The sequence below is a fragment of the Monomorium pharaonis genome, chromosome 8 (genome assembly GCF_013373865.1).
Source record: "Monomorium pharaonis isolate MP-MQ-018 chromosome 8, ASM1337386v2, whole genome shotgun sequence".
Taxonomy (NCBI): domain Eukaryota; kingdom Metazoa; phylum Arthropoda; class Insecta; order Hymenoptera; family Formicidae; genus Monomorium; species Monomorium pharaonis.
In genome coordinates this window covers 10855255-10881847 of record NC_050474.1, presented here as the reverse complement: position 1 = coordinate 10881847, position 26593 = coordinate 10855255, and the positions used below count along the sequence as shown (strand labels likewise).

At 32.4% G+C, this 26593-nt stretch overlaps 1 protein-coding gene across 1 annotated transcript in view; it reads right to left on the bottom strand.

Moving 5' to 3' along the window:
* Positions 1–26593, bottom strand: part of LOC105831307 (monocarboxylate transporter 10) — a 325574-nt gene that overhangs the window by 270975 nt on the left and 28006 nt on the right. The window lies entirely within an intron of this gene.

Sequence of the window (26593 nt, the reverse complement as noted above, 5' to 3'; positions counted from 1 at the left end):
AACCTTTCTTTTTTGGTTATCCCTAATGATTTTTCTTATTGTTCTGTCGTAATTGATTAAATTTCTAGCTCTCCATCTTTTCAATACAATAATAGTTCTCTTTGTGCTCGTTGTATAATTCTTATCTATAGATTTTATTATGTCTTTAATACTTTGTATAATATAAGTTAAATTTATCAGCTAATCACACTCTATATTATTGTCTATATTTCAAAATCTATTTTTCCTACGAACTTTCGCGCCTATTGGTCCTCCTCTAATAATTTCTTTTAATGATTCCTCCACTAGTTGTGGGATTGTTACTATTATGATCAATCAGTTTTTATAATATTCTTTTTTCTTTGTTCTAATTAACTAACTAACTACATTTCTTTCTTTTTTAAATTGTTGCCAGTTTTGTCCGTGCTATACGTACAGTGCTTTTCTATAACCTCATTCTTCTAGCTAGCTCTTCTATTTCCTTTGAATACCATTTTTTCCCTTCCCATACTTTCGGTATTCTAAAAATTTTCTTAGGTGGTGAGATGTCTAGCGCATCTACAATACTATAATTAAATTCTTTGCCTTTACATTAATATCTAACTCATTAATATCTAAATCATATTTTTTCTAAATTACTCTCCACTAGCTTAATAAACTCATGCGCATTATATCTACTATAATCCCTGCCACTGAATTCTTTATATTATTACAGTCTGGTTCGTATATCACGACTTTTATCCACGCATGATCCGTTATCTTAAGTTCGTACTTGACTTCTACATTTATATCTTATTCGCAAAAACTAGATCTATAATTGTTTTACTATTTTCGGTAACTCTCGTTGGTTTATCCACATATTGCTTCATACAGAGCATAGTCGTTAGTAGTTTTTTGTTATAATTGGGGAAGACATTCATACACACGCACGCATACACTTTCACACACACACACACACACACACACACGCGCGCGCGCGCACGGCATACACACACATCGCGTGTAGTCAGCAATCAGCTGGTTGCAGCGTCCGACGGTCGGCGACCCGAAACAACTTTTGATCATTACAGTGATTTTAAGGAACACGTATTTCTAACATAATTCCAAGACAAACTCTTCTTTACCAAAATTTTATTTAAAGCATAATTTTATGTTATAAGATAAAATAGTTAGCGACTTACGCGGTGGTAATCACCCGTCAGCTGACGCGGATAGTCAGCCGCGCCCGCGTTACGCTCGTGGCGCCCCGTTCCTGCCTGCCTTCTATACTCGACGCGTGATTTGCTAACTATTTTGTCTTATAACTCAAAAAGTATGCTTCAAATCAAATTTTGGTAAAGGAACAATCGTCTTAGAATTGTGTCAGAAGTACGTCATTTTACGCACCCAAAGTTGTTCTGAATGATCTTGTATATTTACTTTTTAAGTATACACTGACTTTATACTGTTATAGCGCACAGCTCATGTGACTATGTGACCCGCAGTTACTACAACGTTCGTTTACAAAGTTACGAACCGTGATTACAATGACGCGTTACAATGTCATTTAATTTTGACTGACCCGTCACATTGACAGTAGCTTGATTCGCACAAATCCGCCTCGATTTCATTCTGTCCTGTTTTTATATTTGATATCAGTCAATTGCCAAATGTACCACGTAACTTTGACCAGGGTCCATTTGTTTAGGCAGCAGATACTATCTCAGAAGTGTTATGGTAACCTCAATAATTGGAGTAATGTCGTAGGTACTTAATATTAATTAGATCAGGTAATTACAACATCAGTATTGCCCGGTACGTTGTCAAAGGCCAAGTGCAAAGGCCAAGCTTACTCAGCACGCGGCCGATATCATTTAACACCTTTATATGTTTCGACATTTTCTGTTGGAGTGTATCTTACTCACAACAAGAGAATGTAGGCAATTTGTTAAATTGTTGAACAACGGATTTATACAGGAGGTCATAAAAACTTTATACAACGTTTACGAGGAGATAAAGCGCATTAAACTGAACAGAAAAGTCCTTCACCGTTTCGCAATTTTTACAATAATTAACAAGTTATTGATTACTAAAATTTGTTGTATTAGTTCGGTCTATCGACAAATGCAAGCGCACGGCGAGATACGGCCGCCCAGCGTTTGAGACGCGAGGGGAGTTGTTTACAACAAGCGGCAATGGTTACGCACGAGCGATGCGTAAAACTCATCATTTTCGAGAAATTATAATTTCAAAGAATTTTACAATGTATTTCAATGCATTGGATCCTATCAAGCAAAGTAATGTTGTCTATAAAATTTTGTGAAGTTTCTTATGTAGAACAGACAAAAAGAAAACTTGTAACAAGAGTTAAAGAACATAAAACAGATTTTTAAAAAACATATAAATCTCCTATCTTGTGTTATAGAATGGATTTCAATCATGATTTTAATTGGGAAAGAGTGAATTTTAGATAGAGAACTTATTTATTCCAAGAGATTAACGTCCAAAATGTTACATATTAAAAGTCAGAAAATTGGTATTAACATACAGAGTGACACGGAACATTTATACAATATTTATGCTCCTATCCTTAACTTCTTTCCGTTGAACTAAGCCCTTGCTAGTAAGTCTTCGTTCAAACGACAACTTGATAAAGTGAGCGTGAGATGTAGTTAAGAATATCTCGAAAAATAGTGTGGGGCCTATCCCTCCTTTTGGGAACTCTACTGGTAATTAATCTGTTATTTATTACATTTACCGTTTTAATTTTCGACTTATTGGTTTAAGTTTTATTTATCTTTCTGATTTTTATTTTTGGTTTGAATCCTAATTTAGTTGTGTTAATTTTTGTCTACCATTGATTTTATCTATGTTAACTACGACTATTCTAACTTTTATCTATTATTTTAATCGTATAATGACATTTCTAATTTGATTTATTATTTTTATTCATACTAATGCCTTATTGATTAAATTGATTAAGTATTATTTCTTACATCTTCTTACAGATTAATAAATTCTTTTTATCATTACCCTAACATTCTAAGGAATGGAAATGTTTTCTTTTGGATAACAGGTTGGGCACTAGGGTGAGAGGTGAGGTGAAACAATTGGAGTATGACGTTGTCGGTTTGGAAAAAAAATTGTTTCTTCCGTCATAAAAGATATCCAATCTCTACAGCAATAGTATGTATATTTGAAAAAGTTTAGACATATAAAAACAATATTTGATTCTGACAGTTTTTTTTTTGCATTGTTTTTTAAGATTTAACGTGATAGAATAGATAATTAACAAACGTAACAATAATACTAAGAAGTTTGACCACACTAGTTTTATATATGGATTAATTACACAGTCACACAAAAAAGTGGTTGGTCCGGCGAACCAGACTAGTCAATCCTTATGTATTTTTACCCGCTGAATCCAAGTTCAGAATTGCAATGTTAGCTCGTATTTCCTAACCTCGAAAAAAAATTCTTTTTAAATGTTGGTCCGGCGAATCAGATTAGGCGATCTTAAAGTATCTTAACCTGTTGAATCTAAATCCAAGGTCAAAATTGCTGAATTGGCCCATTTTTTCCTAACCTAAAAAAAATTTTTTTTTAAATTTTAGTCCGGCAGACTAGACTAGTCTATCCTTACGTATTTTGACCCGCTGAATCCAAGTTCAAGGTCAGAATTGCTGAATTGGCTCATTTTTTCCTAAAAAACACCTTGTAAAAGCAGTTTGGGTCACAAATGTATAATCCAAAGCGTGAAAACTAGCGTAACCACATTACCCGGGGAAAATTCAATAAGTATGACAAGTCTGAGTTTCTGTGAATAAATAGCGTAAAAAATTCACTGTCCTCTTCTATTATATTTAACTCTCATTCTCGAAGGTTCTGTGCATTGGCCTTCTCTTACGTTTCTTCGCTTTTACAGAGACATCTCATTTGAGCGTCCAGCAGAAATCAACCATCATGTTCACATCCCACTTGCCTTGATATCGATGCTTTATCTCCTTGGTGTCCTGATGAAATCTTTCTCCCTGTTCTCCATAATCACTTAGATTTTCTGAGAAGTAGTCGATATGAGAATCCAAGAAATGCAACTTAAGATTCTTTAAGCAACCTAGTTTTCTATAGTTCTCCATCATTTCCGCCATCCTATCTCTGTAATCTTGACTTTTGTGGTTTCCTGGAAAATTTTCTGTAACATCTTTGAAGCTCAGCCATGCTGCTCTTTTGTCTTTATTCATTTTGGTGACAAAATTGTCTTCTCTTAACATTTTACGTATTTGAGGTCCATCGAAAATTCTTTCCCGCAATTTCGCATCGGAGATGTTGGAAAATTTTTCTTGTAAATACTGATAGCATTCACCTTTTTTATTCAAAGCTTTTACCCATTGTTTCATGAGTCCTAATTTGATATGAAGAGGAAGAAGAACTTTTGAAGGCTCAACTAACGGTTTATTTATGATGTTTTTAGATCCAGGTTGCACAGACGTTCTTGTCGGCCATTCTTTTCTTATGTAATGGTTCGTTGGAGCTCTACTATCCCATTCACATAGGAAGCATGAATTTTTTGTGTAACCTGATTGTTGACCGAATAATATGGTGAGAATTTTCAGATCCCCACAAATTTGGCATTTATGTTCTGTGTATTTAATTTTTTCCAAAAACTGTTTTTAGTACTCTTTTTTTTATCACTACTGAGTGCGCTACAGGAATGGAGGCATATACATTAGTATTGTGCAGCAACACGGCTTTCAAGTTTCTCTTAGAAGAATCGATGAATAGTCTCCAATCACCAGACTTGTAACATCCAGGTTTCAGTTTGTTCATTAATCCAATAACATCGTGACAATAGATTAATGAATGTTCTTCATCTGCAGAAAATAATTTTTGAGGGTAAAAAAAAGAGCCAATTCAGCAATTCTGACCTTGGATTCGGATTCAGCGGGTCAAAATATATAAAAATTGATTGGTCTGGTCCGGGAGCGTCCGAAATGGCCACGTTTGAAATGGCTACGCGTAAATTTGACCACGTTCGAAATGGCCACGTATAAATGTGACCACGTTCGAAATGGCCACGTTCGAAACGGCCATGTTCGGAATGGCCACGGAAAATATTGCACAAGGTTCAATTTGCCCACATTCGAAACGGCCACGTTCGAAATAGCCACGTTCGGAACGGTCACGTTCGAAACGGCCACGTTCAAAACGGCCACGTATGTTTTATTTAATTTTTAATACAATGCACATGGGTTAGCGACTTGGAAGGGGTGGGTGCGGGAGGGAAACCGAAGGCCCTCCTTGCCCCCCCCCCGTGTGTGTGTGTGTGTGTGTGTGCGCGCGCGCGCGCGCGCGCAAAGCATTCTCTGCACTACAAAGGTTTGCGACTTTTCACGCAAAACAAGATGCTCGTTAAAATACGTATGCAGATATTTAAATATCTACAGCGAGAAATAATACATGAAATCGACATCAATTCGACATCGAAATCATCATTTCAAAGTCGATTCGACATCAAATTGATGTCGAATTCATTATCGTTTCTCGCTGAGCTCAGTGAGAAACACCCAATGAGAAATAGTACATCGAATCAATATCGATTCGACATCAAAATCATCATTTCCAATTGATGTCAAATTTATTATAGTTTCTCGCTGGGTTTCTCAATTGATATTTACGCAGTGTTTGCATGGCTTGTGCTAGACAGAGCAGGCGCTTGTGATTAAGAAGCATGAGGATATGACAGCTCCGCATGCTCAAGTAAAACATACGTGCTCGTTTCGAACATGGCCATTCCGTACATAGCCATTTCGAACGTGGCCATTACGAACATAGTCGTTTTGAACGTGGCCATTCCGAACGTGGCTGTTTCGGACGTGACCGTTTGAAGGCGGGCAAATTGATGAACTCCGTGCAATATTTCTCGTGGCCATTCCGAACGTGGCCATTTCGAACGTGGTCAAATTTACGTGTGGCCATTTCGAACGTGGGAAAATTATATCCACTTGTCTGGTCCGTCGGACCAACATTAAAAAAATTTTTTTTTAAGTTTAGGAAAAAATGAGCCAATTCAGCAATTCTGATCTTGGATTCGGATTCAGCGGATCAAAATACAAGGATTGACTAATCTGGTCTGCCTGACCAACCACTTTTTTTTTATATTCCTTGTATTATTAATCGCAAGACAACAATCATTGACGAGTTCCTGACAGCAAATTCATAAACAACCATTCAAAAATTTAAAGAAATACGTATACAAGTTGAATATAGTATACAATGAATTTGTATGAATTTATGTGTCTCATTGTCAGTCAAATACATGAATAAATAATATTTTAGTCATATTGGTTTAAGCGGAGACGTCACAAACGTAATTCAATTTTCCGTGAAGTGCGTGCGAGAGCCATAAAAAGACTAAATATATTTTCGTCCCAAGAACAATACAAATGCCAAACGTAAACATTGAGCGGCCTTTATTATTCGGTTATAAATAACATTTAAATTTTTAGTGTCTTTTGTTAGGTTGATGGTATTTGGATGCTTTTTTATGAAAAACATTTCCGCAATCTTTCTTTTCCTTTCATTCTTTTCACAATGTAAAATACGAGAGAATTGTCAATCAAACTCGTAATTCTCTATCAACCTGTGTTTGGTCACTACTGAATGACTACTTTCATGTTTTCTTATATTATTCCTATGCCCTTTTAAGCGCATTTCGAGATGAAATTTCGTTTGCCCAATGTAGGAAACGGTGCATGTGGTGTACTTTATGCCATAAACCACCTCCGTTCTCTTTAAACAGTCTGTTTTATTTTTGCCTTTTTTAGTGATATTGTCAAGTTTTTTTGGTACAGTACATAATGATTGAGAGTTATTTTATGACAGTTGGTTTCAACATTTTTTATAATTTTAACTACGAAACTCACACAATCTTTCCTGTCATATTGGTCAATGGTTAAATTAAACTTTTTGCTTAAACTTAGGAACTTGAAACATGCTCAGAAATGACCTTGCTACTTATGTTTGTATCTATTTTTTTATAGATCGCCAAAGATACCCACATAGAAATGAAACCTCCAATAGACGTCCATTAGATGTCTGCCATGCAAGTTTGAACTTCCAGTGGACGTCCAATATAGAGCCATTAGAAATCCACAGTTCCGCATTACGTACGTCTATTAGACCTCCATTAGACGTCGTTAAAGAAGTCTGTTAGACGTTGTGTGGATTATTAATAGAGGCTTCACGGAACCTCGGTGAATGACCGACGGATGTTTTGTGGATCATTAGTAGAGGCTTCATGGAGCCTCGATAGATGATTGACGAAATAAAAATTTAAAATAAAAATTTCATTTTTTTTTAATTATTTTTATCAACAGTACATACTAAATTTAGGACAAATTTTTATTAATTAATTAAATTTAAATTACATTATTTTATTTTATTCTTACTTGCCGCTGGTAGGTTTTAAACCCGGAACCTTAGGATGACGAACCTTGTACTCTATCTGCTGCGCCAATTTGACTCATCGATATGGGTACTTGTAATTGTCTACATATACTTATATGTTATAAACTGACGCAACTATATTATTTTTTATAAAAGCAATTAAATTTTGAAAAACATATTAAAAATAAATAGCATTAATTTATTTACGTACTAATTTCATTGTTAAATTTATCTTTTTCCATAACCTTAATAATTTAATGGAAATTGCGATCTATTTAGCATTAATACTTTGAAGCGTTTAAATGGTTAATTAGATGGTTAACTATTAGGTGTGTGAATTAATTCGGTCTGTTTTTTCTTTCAAAAAAAAAACTTTAGTGTAAAAAAAAATGAAAAAGTACACTAATCAAAGTATTTGCCATCGCTTGTTATTATTTTGTCCCATCTATTTGGCAGTTGTTGTATTCCGTGACGGAAAAACGACTCGTCCTTCGAAGCGATTCATTCATTGAGCCATTTCTCTATTTCTTCATAATTGTTGGAGTGCTGGTCCGAAAGCCCGTCTGCCATCGATTTGAACAAGTGATAACAAGATGGAGCTATGTCTGATGAATACAGCGGGTGAGATAAAATGTCCCAGCCAAGTGCTTCCAAGACGGCCTTCACAATCTTTTCAACGTGTGGCCGAGCGTTATCGTGCTGGAAGATCACTCTGTCGTGTCTCTTTGTATATTCCGGCCGCTTATTCTTCAATGCGTTGTTTAAACGGATCAATTGTTGTTGATAAACTACGGTAGTGATGGTTTGGCTCTGTTTTAATAGCTCATCATCGATTAGCGCCTGCAATTCCTCGTCCTCGAACTTTTTTTGCTGACCTGAACGAGGTTTGTCATCAACACTGAAATCACTAATTTTGAAACATCGAAACCATTCTCTGTATGATTTATCGGTGGGAGCACTTTCGCCATAAGCTTCTACGAGCATTCGATGAGCTTTAACGGCTTTCTTTAAATGAAAACAGAAAATGAGAACTTTCCGGAAATGATGTTTTTTTGGTTCGAATTTCGACATTTTCGAATCAGATAAACACAATGTAATTGTTATAAACCCAAACGCTTATCAACTGAATGTTATTGCCAGATGTCAACACTAAACCATAAAACCTTTTGCAGACATTAGAAGTTAGAAAATTACATAGTACAGCAATTGACCGCCAGATAGACTGAATTAATTCACACATTTAATATATAGATCATATATTCTAAGAAAAATTGAATAGTACATTTATTATCCTGTTTTTGTTCAGTACATGATGAATTTAGATTTTGTGCATTTTTTGTGCGCATTAATTGTAGACAAACTGTTATTTTGAAAAACGTTTTTATGATAATTTTTTTTAATATAAAATGGATCTCTCATTCAGGATATTAGTGTTGTCTGATTTCTGAGTCAACTACGACGTGCATGGACAGCTCAAAAATCGGACAGCATTGTGATATCTTTTATGAGACATTAAGCTGATATTATTTAGCTGATGTCATAAGGATAACATTTTCAAGAAACTTAAATGAAACTCTTCAATAAGATATCTCAAAGACCTCTCTTAGTAGACGTCTCTGATAAATGTTACCATTTTGACATCATTTCCAAGATATCTAAATGTTTTCTTTAAAAAGTTCTCTTAAAGTTTTCATTCTGACAAGAGTGTTGTTTGGGTAACTTCCACCATGGAAGTAAATGTTCCATAGAGCTATGGAAGTTTAGTGAATCCCTAATGGACGTCTATCTGACTTCTACCATGGAAGTAAATGTTCCATACAGCTATGGAAGTTTAATGGATCCCTAATGGACGTCTGTCTAACTTCCACCATGGAAGTAAATGTTCCATAGAGCTATGGAAGTGAGTGAGTCCCAGATGCGCACGGTAATAAACAGACACAGCAGGCTGAGTGAAACGGACACAGTAACAAACGGACACAGACCAAACGGACACAGTAACAAACGGACACAGTAACAAACGGACACAGTAACAAACGGACACAGTAACAAACGGACACAGTAACAAACGGACACAGTAACAAACGGACACAGTAACAAACGGACACAGTAATAAACGGACACAGTAATAAATGGACACAGTAATAAACGGACACAGTAACAAACGGACACAGACCAAATGCGCACACTGCACATGCGCACGGACCAAATGCAATCCATGTATATTGTAAGCAGAGTAAAATCCACATAGGTTAGCGACTTGGACGTTTATTACTGTGTCCGTTTATTACTGTGTCCGTTTGTTACTGTGTCCGTTTATTACTGTGTCCGTTTGTTGCTGTGTCCGTTTATTACTGTATCCGTTTGTTACTGTGTCCGTTTGTTACTGCGTCCGTTTGTTACTGTGTCCGTTTGTTACTGTGTCCGTTTATTACTGTGTCCGTTTGTTACTGTGTCCGTTTGTTACTGTGTCCGTTTATTACTGTGTCCGTTTGGTCTGTGTCCGTTTGTTACTGTGTCTGTTTCACTCAGCCTGCTGTGTCCGTTTATTACTGTGCGCATCTGGGACGCTCCCATGGAAGTTTAGTGGATCCCTAATAGACGTCTATCTAACTTCCACCAAGGAAGAAAACCTCCAATGGAGCCATGGAAGTTTACTGGATCTCTAATGAACGTCTATTTGACTTCTGCCATGGAGGTAAACCTCCAATGGAGCTAAGGAAGTTTACTAGATCTCTAACGGACGTCTATCTGACTTCCACCATGGACATAGACGTCCCATAGATCTATGGAGGTTTAATGGACGTCCATTGGACATCCACTGAATGCCAATTTCTATGTGGGTACATAAAACAGGTTTCCCCTTACGCTTTACAGTCTCAGCTATCAGTAGTCCGTTATACAACATCATGCAGTATTTGAATGACATTTTGCAATAGTCAATCAAAAAACCACGATCCCACCTAAATAATAGCTAGTCCTTTATCAACAGGATAAAAAATGTTAACATTAATAACAAACAATTATTAGTATCGCTTGATGTCACTGCGCTATTTACAAATATTCCAAAGAAACAATATTAGTACATTATTTTTGACAGTGATATATTAAACATATCATTGAGTCGTAAATCGCCTAACGGTCTACAGCGGATTTTAGTAATGCATATAATTCTTTTTTATTAAATTTAATTTTTTTAACTTTATTTTAAACTGCGCGCCGACAGGATTCGTCAGACTTAAGACACAGTAACTAGGCTAATTTTCGCCTGCTGAATCGCATCTTACAATCCCCTTTTCTACCTTCCCCGAAAAACTGTAAATTAATTTATTACGAAAAATAATACCTTAGCCGGGATTAATTCTGGCAGACATGATAATGGATGATTTGGAAGTGAGTTGCTTAAAAAATTTTAAATTTGACATTCCGTTTTTTTACAGATACGTTGATGATATTGTTGCTAGCGCGAGTTGAACGTCAACATCAAACGATTTTGAATTATCTCGCTAAATATATTTTCGAGAATCAAAAGGATTGGGATCACTGGATTCTTATGTTTTTATAATTAGGCCATTAGTATAAATAAAAATACTATTATTAAAAATAATAAATTAAATTATAAAGGTAATTATACGATTAAAATTTGAATAACAGATAAATTAAAAGTTAGAATAGCCGTAGTTAACATAGATGAAATCGATGGTAGACAAAAATTAAAACAACTAAATTAGGATTCAAACCAAAAATAAAAATCAGAAAGATAAATAAAACTTAAACCAATAAGTCGAAAGTTAAAACGGTAAATGTAATAAATAACAGATTAATTACCAGTAGAGTTCCCGAAAGGAGGGATAGGTCCCACACTATTTTTCGAGATATTCTTAACTACATCTCACACTCACTTTATCAAATTGTCGTTTGAACGAAGACTGACTAGAAAAGGCTTAGTTCAACGGAAAGGAGTCAAGGATGGGAGCATAAATATTATATATGTGGAAATATAAATGTTCCGTGTCGCTCTGTATGTTGATACCCTTTTCTGACGTTTAATATGTAACATTTTGGACGTTAATTTCTAATAAATAGATTCTCTATCTAAAATCTTCACTCTTTTCCAATTAAAATTATGACTAAAATCCATTCTATAATACGAAATAGGAGATTTATATGTTTTTTAAATATCTGTTTTATGTTCTTTAACTCTTGTTACAAGTTTTCTTTTTGTCTGTTCTACATAAGAAACCTCGCAATCTTGAAATTTTATACAGGGTGTTACTAAAGCATCGGATTTGCTTAGCACCGTGCGATAGAGAATGAAAATCTAAGAAGAAATGTCTAATACTATTTTTCGATACGGTAAATAGTTTCGCCTTAATTTATCATTGTAGTAAGTCAATAAGCGCCGAGGTACAAGAGAAAGTCAGTGATGGAGAATGCGTGAAGTTGACTCATTGATATTAAAAATTGAGAAATGCTTCTAATGCTAATAATTATCGATAAAATTATTTAGAAAACTACCAAAATTTTCAATAAAACTGTCGGTTACCGAGAAATATTTCCATTTTGACGGGACTTAGAAAATTTTCGAATTTGTATCTTTAACTAAAGAAATTTTTTATTCCGCAGCTTACAGCTTTGAGTGCTAATAATTATCGATAGAATTCTTCAGACGGCTATCAGAACTGCCGATTACCGAACAAAATTTTACCGCTATAGGTCTTACAAAGATTTATCTATCAGACGAAGTAAGAAAAAATTTAATGGTAATTAAATTTATTTATTATAAAACGATAAAACATTATAACAAGTGCTTCTTATAACAAGTGCTCAAAGTGTCCACCATTAGCTTCCAAACATTTATTTGCTCTATTTATGACACTTGTTGTGAGCGTTTGCTCGTTTTGGGAATTCTTTCCCGTCGGTAGTTGGGATCGTTCTGCCTGAAGGGTTGGGACCCAAAGGGTGTAGGTTCGGCTCGGTGTATAGGAGAAAAGAAGACGCTTCTTACGTGCTTGTTCGTTGTCTTTATTTCTGTTTCTTGCGCTTACAATCAGCTGTGATGGTGTTAGGTATCACTCGCGATAAGGTGTATAGTACGCGACGCGGCTCGGACGTTGTTATGTTTCTCTCCGCTCGGTCACGGCGTGGTCGCGTTTATATATTATGATATCTGGCGCAATTTCGGGGGCCAGTGACCGGGCGTCGATAGCTTCCGCGAGGCTAAGCGTTTCGACATCGGAACGCGGTAGCCTTGCGGTTTGATTTTGCAGCGTAGGGCCTATTTCTAGGGCGATACGAACTGCTTCCGAGTGCGCTGTTGTAATCTCACGGAAGTTAATTGGGGCTTCCGTGAGCGCGGCGGATTCTTGTGCGTCTTTCGAAAGAGGTGCTTCTTGCAACGTCTTTCGAAAGATGCGTGTCGCAATTTTAATAGATATAGTTGTAATCGGCTTACAACACACTTTCTGTGGCATGTCGAATGTGGTGTCGTTGTACATTATTAAATGCTATTTGTATTTGCTCCTCCAATTCGTCCTGCGTTTCTATGCGATTAAAATATATTTTTTCTGTTTGTGCACCCCATAAGAAAAAAACACGGGGATTCCAATCTGGTGACCTTGGTGGCCATTTCTAAAAAGGTGCTCTACGACCCATCCAATTATCTCCGTGTGTGTTATTTAAATACCGCCGGACAGGTGATATTTGATTAAAAGTAACATTTTATAAAAATAGTATTGATTTTTATTCAATTTTATTAAGACGGAAAAATTAAAATAAAAAATTAAATAAATTAAATTAAATTTCTTTAAAATTAAATTTTGCGAAAGTACAAACATTAAAATAATAATGAAGCATTATGTGTCTATTAGAAAGCAAAAGTTTAAAAATTATTACAAGTTATTTTATGATATTTATGATACAAAAAAACATTGCAAAGTAATATTAATAGTTGTAAATTCTAATGATAATAATAATAATAATTTTAATAATTTTTAAAATTAATTTATAGCATTTGTAACCTGCTGGACATTGTAATGTGCTGGACATCCATCATGCATAAAAATAATGTTGCGTTGAAACAATGGCATATCGTCGATAGCAGCAAGAGGAAATAATAAATTTGGGAACTCATCGCGCAAAAATTTTATGTAATTGAGACCATTTATCCTTTCCGGTAAAAATACTGGTTCAATCTAAAAATAATTATTTGAGATTTGAAAATTTGAAAATTTTTTAAGTCCCGTCAAAATGGAAATATTTCTCGGTAACTGACAGTTTTATTGAAAATTTTGGTAGTTTTCTAAGACCCGGTTCCATAACTCACGGTTAACTGCTAACGGGAGATTAATCGACTACCTATCTTTCTCTATATTATTATCTAAGGAAAGACAGAAAATCTATTAACCTCCCGTTAGCAGTTAACCGTGAGTTATGGAACCGGGCCTAAAGCATTTTATTGATAATTATTAGCATTAGAAGCATTTTTCAATTTTTAATATCAATGAGTCAACTTCACGCATTCTCCGTCACTGACTTTCTCTTGTACCTCCGCGCTTATTGACTTACTACAATAATAAATTAAGGCGAAACTATTTACCGTATCAAAAAATAGTATTAGACATTTTTTCTTAGATTTTCATTCTCTACCGCATAATGCTAAACAAATCCGGCTTTTGTAACACCCTGTAGACAACATTACTTTACTCCATAGGATCCAATGCATTGGAATACATTGTGACATTCTTTTAAATTATAATTTCTTGAAAATGATGAGTTTTATGCGTCGCTCGTGCGTAGCCATTGCCGCTTGTCGTAAATAACGGTAAAAAACTTTTCTGTTCAGTTCAATGCGCTCTACCTGTTTATAAACGTTGTATAGAGATTTATATGACACCCTGTATAGAATAAATCAAATTTATTTTAACAGAACTTATCAAAATTGTTTGTCATTTTTTGTTTGTTTCTTATAAACGCGACTTAAAAGTCATGATAAACACAGTTGACAACACTTTGAGCTCAAATAATTGCCGCAAATTCTAACGATATATTATATAGTCTATCGTCGATAGATCGTCGAGGCTAGAATTGCCAAATTTACAGCCATTGCGCAGAATAAATGTCGTATATGCTGTTGCAATAAATCTGTTCTTAATCAAAGAGTAAAGAATCACAGCAGAAAACGTTTTGGTAGTGGCGGGTACAAATTATGAGTCTTAGATACGCACGGTAATAAACGGACACAGCAGGTTGAGTGAAACGGACACAGTAACAAACGGACACAGATCAAACGGACACAGTAATAAACGGACACATTAACAAACGGACACAGTAACAAACGGACACAGTAACAAACGGACACAGTAACAAACGGACACTGTAATAAACGGACACAGTAATAAACAAACACAGTAACAAACGGACACAGACCAAATGCGCACACTGCACATACGCACGGACCAAATGCACACACGGAAAGTCGCAAACCCATGTGATGTAGTGAATGCTTTGCACGCGCGCGCGCGCACACACACACACACACACACACACACACACACACACACACACACACACGGGGGGGGGGGCAAGGGAGGCCTTCGCCCCCCCCCTCCCGCACCCACCCCGTCCAAATCGCTAACCTATGTGGACTTTACTCTGCTTGCAATGTATATAGATTGCATTTGTTCCGTGCGCATGTGCAATGTGCGCATTTGGTCTATGTCCGTTTGTTACTATGTCAGTTTATTACTGTGTCCGTTTATTACTGTGTCCGTTTGTTACTGTGTCCGTTTGTTACTGTGTCCGTTTGGTCTGTGTCCATTTGTTACTGTGTCCGTTTCACTCAGCCTGCTGTGTCCGTTTATTACTGTGCACATCTGGGACGCTCCCCAAATTATTGGGGACGGAAGTAGTAGAGCAGCCATCTTCACTAATACTTTTGCGACATGCGCATCAGCGTGTTTTCTACAGTGTGCTTTCATGGTATATATGCGTGTGTATGTATGTGTGTATGTATGCGTGAGCGGCCTTGACCACTTACATTTATACATAGCACATCCGTGCCTATTACTAAAAACAAATGCTCCCTTCTATGATTTCTTACTCTTTGTTCTTAATATCATGTAAAAATCACTAAAAAATAGAATACGGTTTTTTAAATTAAAAAACTATATTTTTATCAGGCATCGGTGCCAAACCTGCTTTAAACAATTGCTAAAAGCAACCTTACGCGTTTCTCGGCTTCAACATAGCTTGGAAACTTCATTTTTCCAACAAATGATGCCAGTAGTGCCATAAACAGAGTATATCAATTTTCAGGTAGCAACGTGACGTCTACTGGACGTTAATAATTCGTCATATAAGATCGCGTCATGTTACCAAATTAAGACATAATAGTAACGTCATTTTCTAACCTATTAATTACATTTGCCATTTATCCATCCTACAATGTATTTTCGACGTCATATTCTTGACTAATTAATAACGTCAGTTAATTGATCATTTTATGACGTATTAATAAGGTTTTATTAGTGACTAATTACTGACGTTAACTGTAATTCTTTGTAATAATTGACGATTTGACCTCAAATGACGAATTATCGAGGTCCAGTAGACGACACCTTACTACCTATAACTATTAATCATTATTTAAAGATTGGTTAATAAACATTATTAATTAATTAATATAATATTTTATATAATTAATACTATTAATATTTTAGAATCATCCCAGACAGCACATAATATTTATGATTAATATTTTTTAATATTTATTTTTTCAAAATATTATATAAATATTTTACACATATTTTATACATATACACGAAGAAAAAAATCTTTATTCAACATATTATTGAGATATAGACTAAATATGTTATATAATATTAATGGTAAATAAAAAATAAAAAAATATACAAATTTGTATAAGTAATATATTTTGTAAATATTTGTAAATATTTCATAATTACATATTTTTATAATATTTATGATAAATCTTTATGATTTGTCAAATCTAAGATCCCAAAAATATTTATAAAATATTTAAATAAATATTATAAATATTATATAAATATTTTATAAATATTGCGCGCTGTCTGGGGTATAATTTAGCTTTATCAAAAGAACAGAGCAAAAACATATTTTTATAAGATATTCCACATATTATTTCGCATATGTAAAAATCAGGAATAAACTGTAAATTTATATTTATTTATAAAAATATTAGTTAACTACAAGTTTCATGTTTCTGACATCTATTGAACTGCTCTATAACAAATAATTCATGAGCATCAAGTGTTCATGGATCATCACGAAGTGCTAGTTGCGTACCATCTTTGAAGTCAAGCAACGTCCGGTGGTTCAGAGTTGGATGGGTGACCGCGGAAGTTAGGCAGTCCCACATGTGACTATGATGTGGTGGGTAACGATGCTTGTTGAAAAACAACGTAAATTTTTTTTTTACATTATAATTATGTTATTTCGATACTTTTACAATACAAGTACTGCATGTACCCGAAATATTTTTTAAAACGTCAAAATAACGGCGGCTTTTACTACCTGGGATAGTCATAAAAATTTAAAATGTCGTCTTCATTAGATGTAATCTAAAAACCTATAAGGATAACAATAAAATATTGTCGAATGTATGACACTAGCTTCTTGAAAATGACGTCAATAATATGAAAATAATGACGTATTTTTGACGTCAATATATGACGTCGTTAAGATGAAACAAATGTACGTCAGTGTTATGATATTTGGACGTCATCTTATGACGTCTGCTTCATCATAAAATGATTAAAAAATGACGTCAATTAGACGACACCTTGCTACCTGGGAAAGTCGACATAGGGTCTAATGGACTCAGTGCGATAACCGATGGTTAACATATTAAATTTCAGGAAACTATTATGCGCTTTTCCATTTTAAATCCTTATAGTTCAAGCCCTAAAATCAAAATAACATAATATTTAGATCACAATTTATAAATAACAATATTTGCTCCTCCAATTCGTCCTGCGTTTCTATGCGATTAAAATATATTTTTTCTGTTTGTGCACCCCATAAGAAAAAAACACGGGGATTCCAATCTGGTGACCTTGGTGGCCATTTCTAAAAAGGTGCTCTACGACCCATCCAATTATCTCCGTGTGTGTTATTTAAATACCGCCGGACAGGTGATATTTGATTAAAAGTAACATTTTATAAAAATAGTATTGATTTTTATTCAATTTTATTAAGACGGAAAAATTAAAATAAAAAATTAAATAAATTAAATTAAATTTCTTTAAAATTAAATTTTGCGAAAGTACAAACATTAAAATAATAATGAAGCATTATGTGTCTATTAGAAAGCAAAAGTTTAAAAATTATTACAAGTTATTTTATGATATTTATGATACAAAAAAACATTGCAAAGTAATATTAATAGTTGTAAATTCTAATGATAATAATAATAATAATTTTAATAATTTTTAAAATTAATTTATAGCATTTGTAACCTGCTGGACATTGTAATGTGCTGGACATCCATCATGCATAAAAATAATGTTGCGTTGAAACAATGGCATATCGTCGATAGCAGCAAGAGGAAATAATAAATTTGGGAACTCATCGCGCAAAAATTTTATGTAATTGAGACCATTTATCCTTTCCGGTAAAAATACTGGTTCAATCTAAAAATAATTATTTGAGATTTGAAAATTTGAAAATTTTTTAAGTCCCGTCAAAATGGAAATATTTCTCGGTAACTGACAGTTTTATTGAAAATTTTGGTAGTTTTCTAAGACCCGGTTCCATAACTCACGGTTAACTGCTAACGGGAGATTAATCGACTACCTATCTTTCTCTATATTATTATCTAAGGAAAGACAGAAAATCTATTAACCTCCCGTTAGCAGTTAACCGTGAGTTATGGAACCGGGCCTAAAGCATTTTATTGATAATTATTAGCATTAGAAGCATTTTTCAATTTTTAATATCAATGAGTCAACTTCACGCATTCTCCGTCACTGACTTTCTCTTGTACCTCCGCGCTTATTGACTTACTACAATAATAAATTAAGGCGAAACTATTTACCGTATCAAAAAATAGTATTAGACATTTTTTCTTAGATTTTCATTCTCTACCGCATAATGCTAAACAAATCCGGCTTTTGTAACACCCTGTAGACAACATTACTTTACTCCATAGGATCCAATGCATTGGAATACATTGTGACATTCTTTTAAATTATAATTTCTTGAAAATGATGAGTTTTATGCGTCGCTCGTGCGTAGCCATTGCCGCTTGTCGTAAATAACGGTAAAAAACTTTTCTGTTCAGTTCAATGCGCTCTACCTGTTTATAAACGTTGTATAGAGATTTATATGACACCCTGTATAGAATAAATCAAATTTATTTTAACAGAACTTATCAAAATTGTTTGTCATTTTTTGTTTGTTTCTTATAAACGCGACTTAAAAGTCATGATAAACACAGTTGACAACACTTTGAGCTCAAATAATTGCCGCAAATTCTAACGATATATTATATAGTCTATCGTCGATAGATCGTCGAGGCTAGAATTGCCAAATTTACAGCCATTGCGCAGAATAAATGTCGTATATGCTGTTGCAATAAATCTGTTCTTAATCAAAGAGTAAAGAATCACAGCAGAAAACGTTTTGGTAGTGGCGGGTACAAATTATGAGTCTTAGATACGCACGGTAATAAACGGACACAGCAGGTTGAGTGAAACGGACACAGTAACAAACGGACACAGATCAAACGGACACAGTAATAAACGGACACATTAACAAACGGACACAGTAACAAACGGACACAGTAACAAACGGACACAGTAACAAACGGACACTGTAATAAACGGACACAGTAATAAACAAACACAGTAACAAACGGACACAGACCAAATGCGCACACTGCACATACGCACGGACCAAATGCACACACGGAAAGTCGCAAACCCATGTGATGTAGTGAATGCTTTGCACGCGCGCGCGCGCACACACACACACACACACACACACACACACACACACACACACACACACGGGGGGGGGGCAAGGGAGGCCTTCGCCCCCCCCCTCCCGCACCCACCCCGTCCAAATCGCTAACCTATGTGGACTTTACTCTGCTTGCAATGTATATAGATTGCATTTGTTCCGTGCGCATGTGCAATGTGCGCATTTGGTCTATGTCCGTTTGTTACTATGTCAGTTTATTACTGTGTCCGTTTATTACTGTGTCCGTTTGTTACTGTGTCCGTTTGTTACTGTGTCCGTTTGGTCTGTGTCCATTTGTTACTGTGTCCGTTTCACTCAGCCTGCTGTGTCCGTTTATTACTGTGCACATCTGGGACGCTCCCCAAATTATTGGGGACGGAAGTAGTAGAGCAGCCATCTTCACTAATACTTTTGCGACATGCGCATCAGCGTGTTTTCTACAGTGTGCTTTCATGGTATATATGCGTGTGTATGTATGTGTGTATGTATGCGTGAGCGGCCTTGACCACTTACATTTATACATAGCACATCCGTGCCTATTACTAAAAACAAATGCTCCCTTCTATGATTTCTTACTCTTTGTTCTTAATATCATGTAAAAATCACTAAAAAATAGAATACGGTTTTTTAAATTAAAAAACTATATTTTTATCAGGCATCGGTGCCAAACCTGCTTTAAACAATTGCTAAAAGCAACCTTACGCGTTTCTCGGCTTCAACATAGCTTGGAAACTTCATTTTTCCAACAAATGATGCCAGTAGTGCCATAAACAGAGTATATCAATTTTCAGGTAGCAACGTGACGTCTACTGGACGTTAATAATTCGTCATATAAGATCGCGTCATGTTACCAAATTAAGACATAATAGTAACGTCATTTTCTAACCTATTAATTACATTTGCCATTTATCCATCCTACAATGTATTTTCGACGTCATATTCTTGACTAATTAATAACGTCAGTTAATTGATCATTTTATGACGTATTAATAAGGTTTTATTAGTGACTAATTACTGACGTTAACTGTAATTCTTTGTAATAATTGACGATTTGACCTCAAATGACGAATTATCGAGGTCCAGTAGACGACACCTTACTACCTATAACTATTAATCATTATTTAAAGATTGGTTAATAAACATTATTAATTAATTAATATAATATTTTATATAATTAATACTATTAATATTTTAGAATCATCCCAGACAGCACATAATATTTATGATTAATATTTTTTAATATTTATTTTTTCAAAATATTATATAAATATTTTACACATATTTTATACATATACACGAAGAAAAAAATCTTTATTCAACATATTATTGAGATATAGACTAAATATGTTATATAATATTAATGGTAAATAAAAAATAAAAAAATATACAAATTTGTATAAGTAATATATTTTGTAAATATTTGTAAATATTTCATAATTACATATTTTTATAATATTTATGATAAATCTTTATGATTTGTCAAATCTAAGATCCCAAAAATATTTATAAAATATTTAAATAAATATTATAAATATTATATAAATATTTTATAAATATTGCGCGCTGTCTGGGGTATAATTTAGCTTTATCAAAAGAACAGAGCAAAAACATATTTTTATAAGATATTCCACATATTATTTCGCATATGTAAAAATCAGGAATAAACTGTAAATTTATATTTATTTATAAAAATATTAGTTAACTACAAGTTTCATGTTTCTGACATCTATTGAACTGCTCTATAACAAATAATTCATGAGCATCAAGTGTTCATGGATCATCACGAAGTGCTAGTTGCGTACCATCTTTGAAGTCAAGCAACGTCCGGTGGTTCAGAGTTGGATGGGTGACCGCGGAAGTTAGGCAGTCCCACATGTGACTATGATGTGGTGGGTAACGATGCTTGTTGAAAAACAACGTAAATTTTTTTTTTACATTATAATTATGTTATTTCGATACTTTTACAATACAAGTACTGCATGTACCCGAAATATTTTTTAAAACGTCAAAATAACGGCGGCTTTTACTACCTGGGATAGTCATAAAAATTTAAAATGTCGTCTTCATTAGATGTAATCTAAAAACCTATAAGGATAACAATAAAATATTGTCGAATGTATGACACTAGCTTCTTGAAAATGACGTCAATAATATGAAAATAATGACGTATTTTTGACGTCAATATATGACGTCGTTAAGATGAAACAAATGTACGTCAGTGTTATGATATTTGGACGTCATCTTATGACGTCTGCTTCATCATAAAATGATTAAAAAATGACGTCAATTAGACGACACCTTGCTACCTGGGAAAGTCGACATAGGGTCTAATGGACTCAGTGCGATAACCGATGGTTAACATATTAAATTTCAGGAAACTATTATGCGCTTTTCCATTTTAAATCCTTATAGTTCAAGCCCTAAAATCAAAATAACATAATATTTAGATCACAATTTATAAATAACAAAAGTTGCTCTTTTTAAAACGATGATGGGATGAGATATTTGGGAAAAAATATAAAGATATAAAGATTATAAAGTGAAGATATAAAAAAATAAAGTGATTTGTTTTTACTAATTTTAATAAATATTTAAATAATAAATAATTTTATCTATCTTTTTAGGTAAATTAAATTGATATAATTGTAATATGTAAAAAAGATTATCAAAATAATTATTATTTAAGAAATTTTTATTATATTAATAATTATGGATTCAAGGAGATTAAATAGGATGCATTGCAAATTAAAGGCCATATATCTAGGTCAGCGATATGAATTATGAATTTTTTCTTTTTGTCTTCTATGAGCTAGGCAAATGATTAAATTGATGAAACAGTATCAACAAGTAGCCTTGTTTGAATTAGGCTTTATTACTATAAATGACTGTCTAATTATCGTATAATTTCTCTCGGTATTTAAAGGCTGTCCATACAAACAATGAATTTTATAATCTTTAATTTGCATATTAAGTAATTTTTTTACGCGATATAAGAAAAGCTTAAAGCAAAGACCAAACTTCGATAAAAAAGCGCCCTACATTCTAACAGCTCCAATTCTTTCAATCTAATAAATGATTGAAAGATAAAATTTGTATAAAGACATATTTTAGTGAAAGAACGTAGTCGATGATAAATTAATTTATTTTACAACACACAGAAGAATAGTAACTTAATTTTTGCTGTGAGTGAACATACATGCTGTATAATAAAAAGTTATAAATAGATCTAAACTGTTAATCTTTGATCTTTGACCTGTTGTAACTTCGTAAAAAAGTCATATAAAAATCTTTCTGAGATTATTTGAAAAAATTATATTTTAAAATAAAGAATTCTAGAAAAACGGATGTACGATTTCTTTTCACGAAGTTATAACAATCCAAAGATTTATTAAAATCTAAGTCTATAAATAACTTCCTTTGCCCAAAAATTCTTTTACTTTATTGACACTTACATTTAAAATTATATTAGGTATTGAACTTAATTTCTGACTTTCACAAATGCAAGCCTTACTGAATAAAAATTAATTTCAAAAAATTGGCAAAAGCATCAAATGTCATCACATTAAGTGATAGAAATGTTTTCAAACGTTTATATGCCACGTATACGGGAAATATTTATCAAAAAGGAAAATAAAGCGACTAATGCTGTAATCGTCTTCCCATCGTCTTTTTTAAATCTTGCAAGACATAAAAAATATTTTTGCTGAAACGTAACTGACAATAAAAAATGAACTTATTACAATCCAAAACGTAAAAAAACATCATGGGTAGATTCAACCAGTCTACCTAAACAGAATATTTATAAGATATTGTCATTCAATCATAAAATATTAAGTGTATTTAATGGAATCGGAAAGACATAGCATACTATAAGCTACTGAAATCAAATAAAACAGTACGGCCGATCGCTACTAACAATTAAACAAGAAATTAATGCAAGAGAAGTCATCAATCACTAATAATTGACGAAAAGTCGTTCTTTTGCACGACAATGCTCGGTCACATGTTGCTTGAACCATTCAACAAGTACTGATAGAGTTCAAATGGAAAGTTTTCCCGTACCCAACTATTTTACAGACCTGGCCCCATTAGATTATCACTTGTTGATGCAACACACTCTTAAAGATACACACTTCTCTAATTTCTAAGATGCGAAAAATAAGTCAATGAGTGGATCGCTTCAAAAAACAAAAAAATCTGTCGCAAAATTTAACTATTGTTAGAAAAATAGGAAAAAGTAAAAAAAATATTTTGATTAATGTATTCATTTATTTTGTTATTAAAATAAATGCATTTTTAAACAAAAAACGTCAAAAATTAAATTTAACATCTAATAAGTATTAATAAACTAAAAAAATTATTTAGCAGAAGTTTTATAGGTCTAGATTTCAATTAATCTTATGTTCACTTTAAATATCATGGTACAATGAATATAATAATGAATAAATTAATTAATATTATATATGTCGCTGGTTAATGTTATATAATGTTAGTTAATAAGATTATATTAAATAATAATAGGAAAAATTTATGTATCAACAAAAACATCTGTTGTTTTCTAATAATATCAAATAACAATATAATAATTTAAGAAACATTATATCGATAAAATGCGCGTTTTTTTATTTTAAGAACCAAGAATCGCAATCCATATTCATGCCTTATCATTGAATAAACACTCCAGCACTTTCAACAGTGATAATAATTACTAACATCTTGACAAATTTCTGAAATAAAAGAAAATTTTACTACTCGCGCATAATATATAAAGCAATAAAAATAATAAATATCTCAAAACAAAAAACGAGCAACTAATTTTGGTATAATTATTGACAAATTTATTAAAATTGCTTAAATATCCATATCGATAGAACATTTCGACTTATTAAGTCTTCTTCAGCTTTCATATATTATATTTTAATCAAATTAATAATCAGACTTATACATTATTCCAGAACAAAGAGAAATACCTGAATTAATTTTTGTCAGCATTCTTGTCTATCATAAATCAACGATTTAACACTTGATCTTTTGTGCAAAATTTTCGCAAATATACATATATCTATGTGTATGTTTGTATTTTTATATTTTTATGCATGAAGAAATCTATAAAAAGAAGAATTTTGTGAATAATTTTAACAAGTTCAAATTATAAAGAAGTGATACAAATTTATTATTAATATAAATTACTTATATAATTTTCTTTATACATAAAAATATAGATCTGCAGACCAAATCTTAACTTCATTTATATGTTTAAAACATTTCTCGGTCGGAGAAATTAACTTATCATTATTAAAAATATAAATATTTTATATAAAACTTTACGTATAAAATATAAAAAATATGAAAACATAAATATTCTTTATCCATAAAATGTGTAAAATTTCTTTATATAAAATTGCAATTGCACATTTTGCTAATTAAAGCAGCATTACTACAAATCTAAATATATAAAAATTATCGACATGGGGACAAAATAATCAATAAAGTGCTAGAAAAGAGACAAACATAAGCCTTATATGTAATATTACGCTTTCAATAGCGGGCGTTCGTCTATCTATCGCGATCCTTAGTCCATTCTTTATATCGACCAGTTAGAACCAATAAAAATAGTATTCATGAGTTTTATATAATTAAGAAAGATAGATAATAAAACATAAACGCTTATATGTTATTTGTTGTAATTATAAAGTCGCAAAAAACTGTTATGTAAATATGGAAAGTATTTTGAAAGTAAGTAATATTAATCCGTGAGTAATTCTTGTGATAAGTACTTCAAATTGCTTTTGTAATATTAAATATAAAAATTTATTTTTTATAAACAAATATACATATCTTATTTACATGCGCTTTAATAATTGACATAAAAAATTTTAATTAATTATATATTTATAATAAAAAATTTTTCATTATTTTGCAAATACTTTTAGTAATATAAATTTCAAAATTGTGTTGTACGTATTTCTTGTGTTTTAAAATAACAAAACGTCTGCAATCCTTGCATTTAAAACCTAATTTAAAAAAGGTTGCTAAAAGGTTACTGAAAAAATCTGCAACCTTTCTGAAATATTATTAAAAAGTTATTAAAATAACTACAATGTTTTTAAAATATTGCAAATCATACTAAAATATTGCTAATTTCTCTAATTAATAATACATTTAATTTATTATTATTTTAATTTTATTTCTTAATAAACTTAAAGTATATACGTCAGAAACGATACTAAAATTTATCATATTCAATGTACTGTAAATACCACGAAATTACATATAAAAATGACATATAAAATATATTTAGTATTGCTATTATACATTTTTATTTAGTGTATTTACAATCTGATCAATATAATAAATTATAGTAAATATAATTTCTTAAACACACACACACACACACACACACACACACACACACACACACACACACACAATACATTTCTTTTATTAAGCATATTTTAGAAACCATGTTTACGTTATAATATAATTTGAACAAAATATTTGACATGCAAAAAAAAGAAAAATATAGCATTTAATAAGTATATACTGTCTATTATATATATATAATGTCAGTTTTGAATTTCATTTAGTGAGATACAAATTTTTACTTATTTAACGAAAAACTTAATTATTACATTTAAAGCAATATTATAAATCTGTAATATTATCTGATAGAAGACACTTCCTAGTTTGCATTTATGTTTCTTAAGTTTTTAATATTTGTATAAGAAATACAAAAACAAAGTGATATTGATATTATGTAGCGACCTTTTATTATTATATTAAAACAGCATCATTTTATAATTAATTTTTAAGATATTTTTATTACAGTACATTTCTACTTTTTATTAATGGAATTTTGAATCAAGGCAAAAAATTATTTCCAAATTTTTTAATTTCCAAATACAAATAAAACAATCCATAGTTTTTCTTATTTTTTTCATTGTTTTGAAATAATACATCTTTAACATACGTTTTGCTATTTTACATAGAAAATTAAATACATGAAATGCTTTTTACACATTTTCACGAAAAAAACGATTTTGCTAAAATGTTTAAAAATTAACTATCTCGAATAATTATATACAGATTTTAAAATAATTCTTCTAAGTCATCAAAATAATTATAAAAAACACTCGAGTCGGTTAAACTATTCAATCAGTTAAAATATTCAAACTTTTTGTAATCTTGT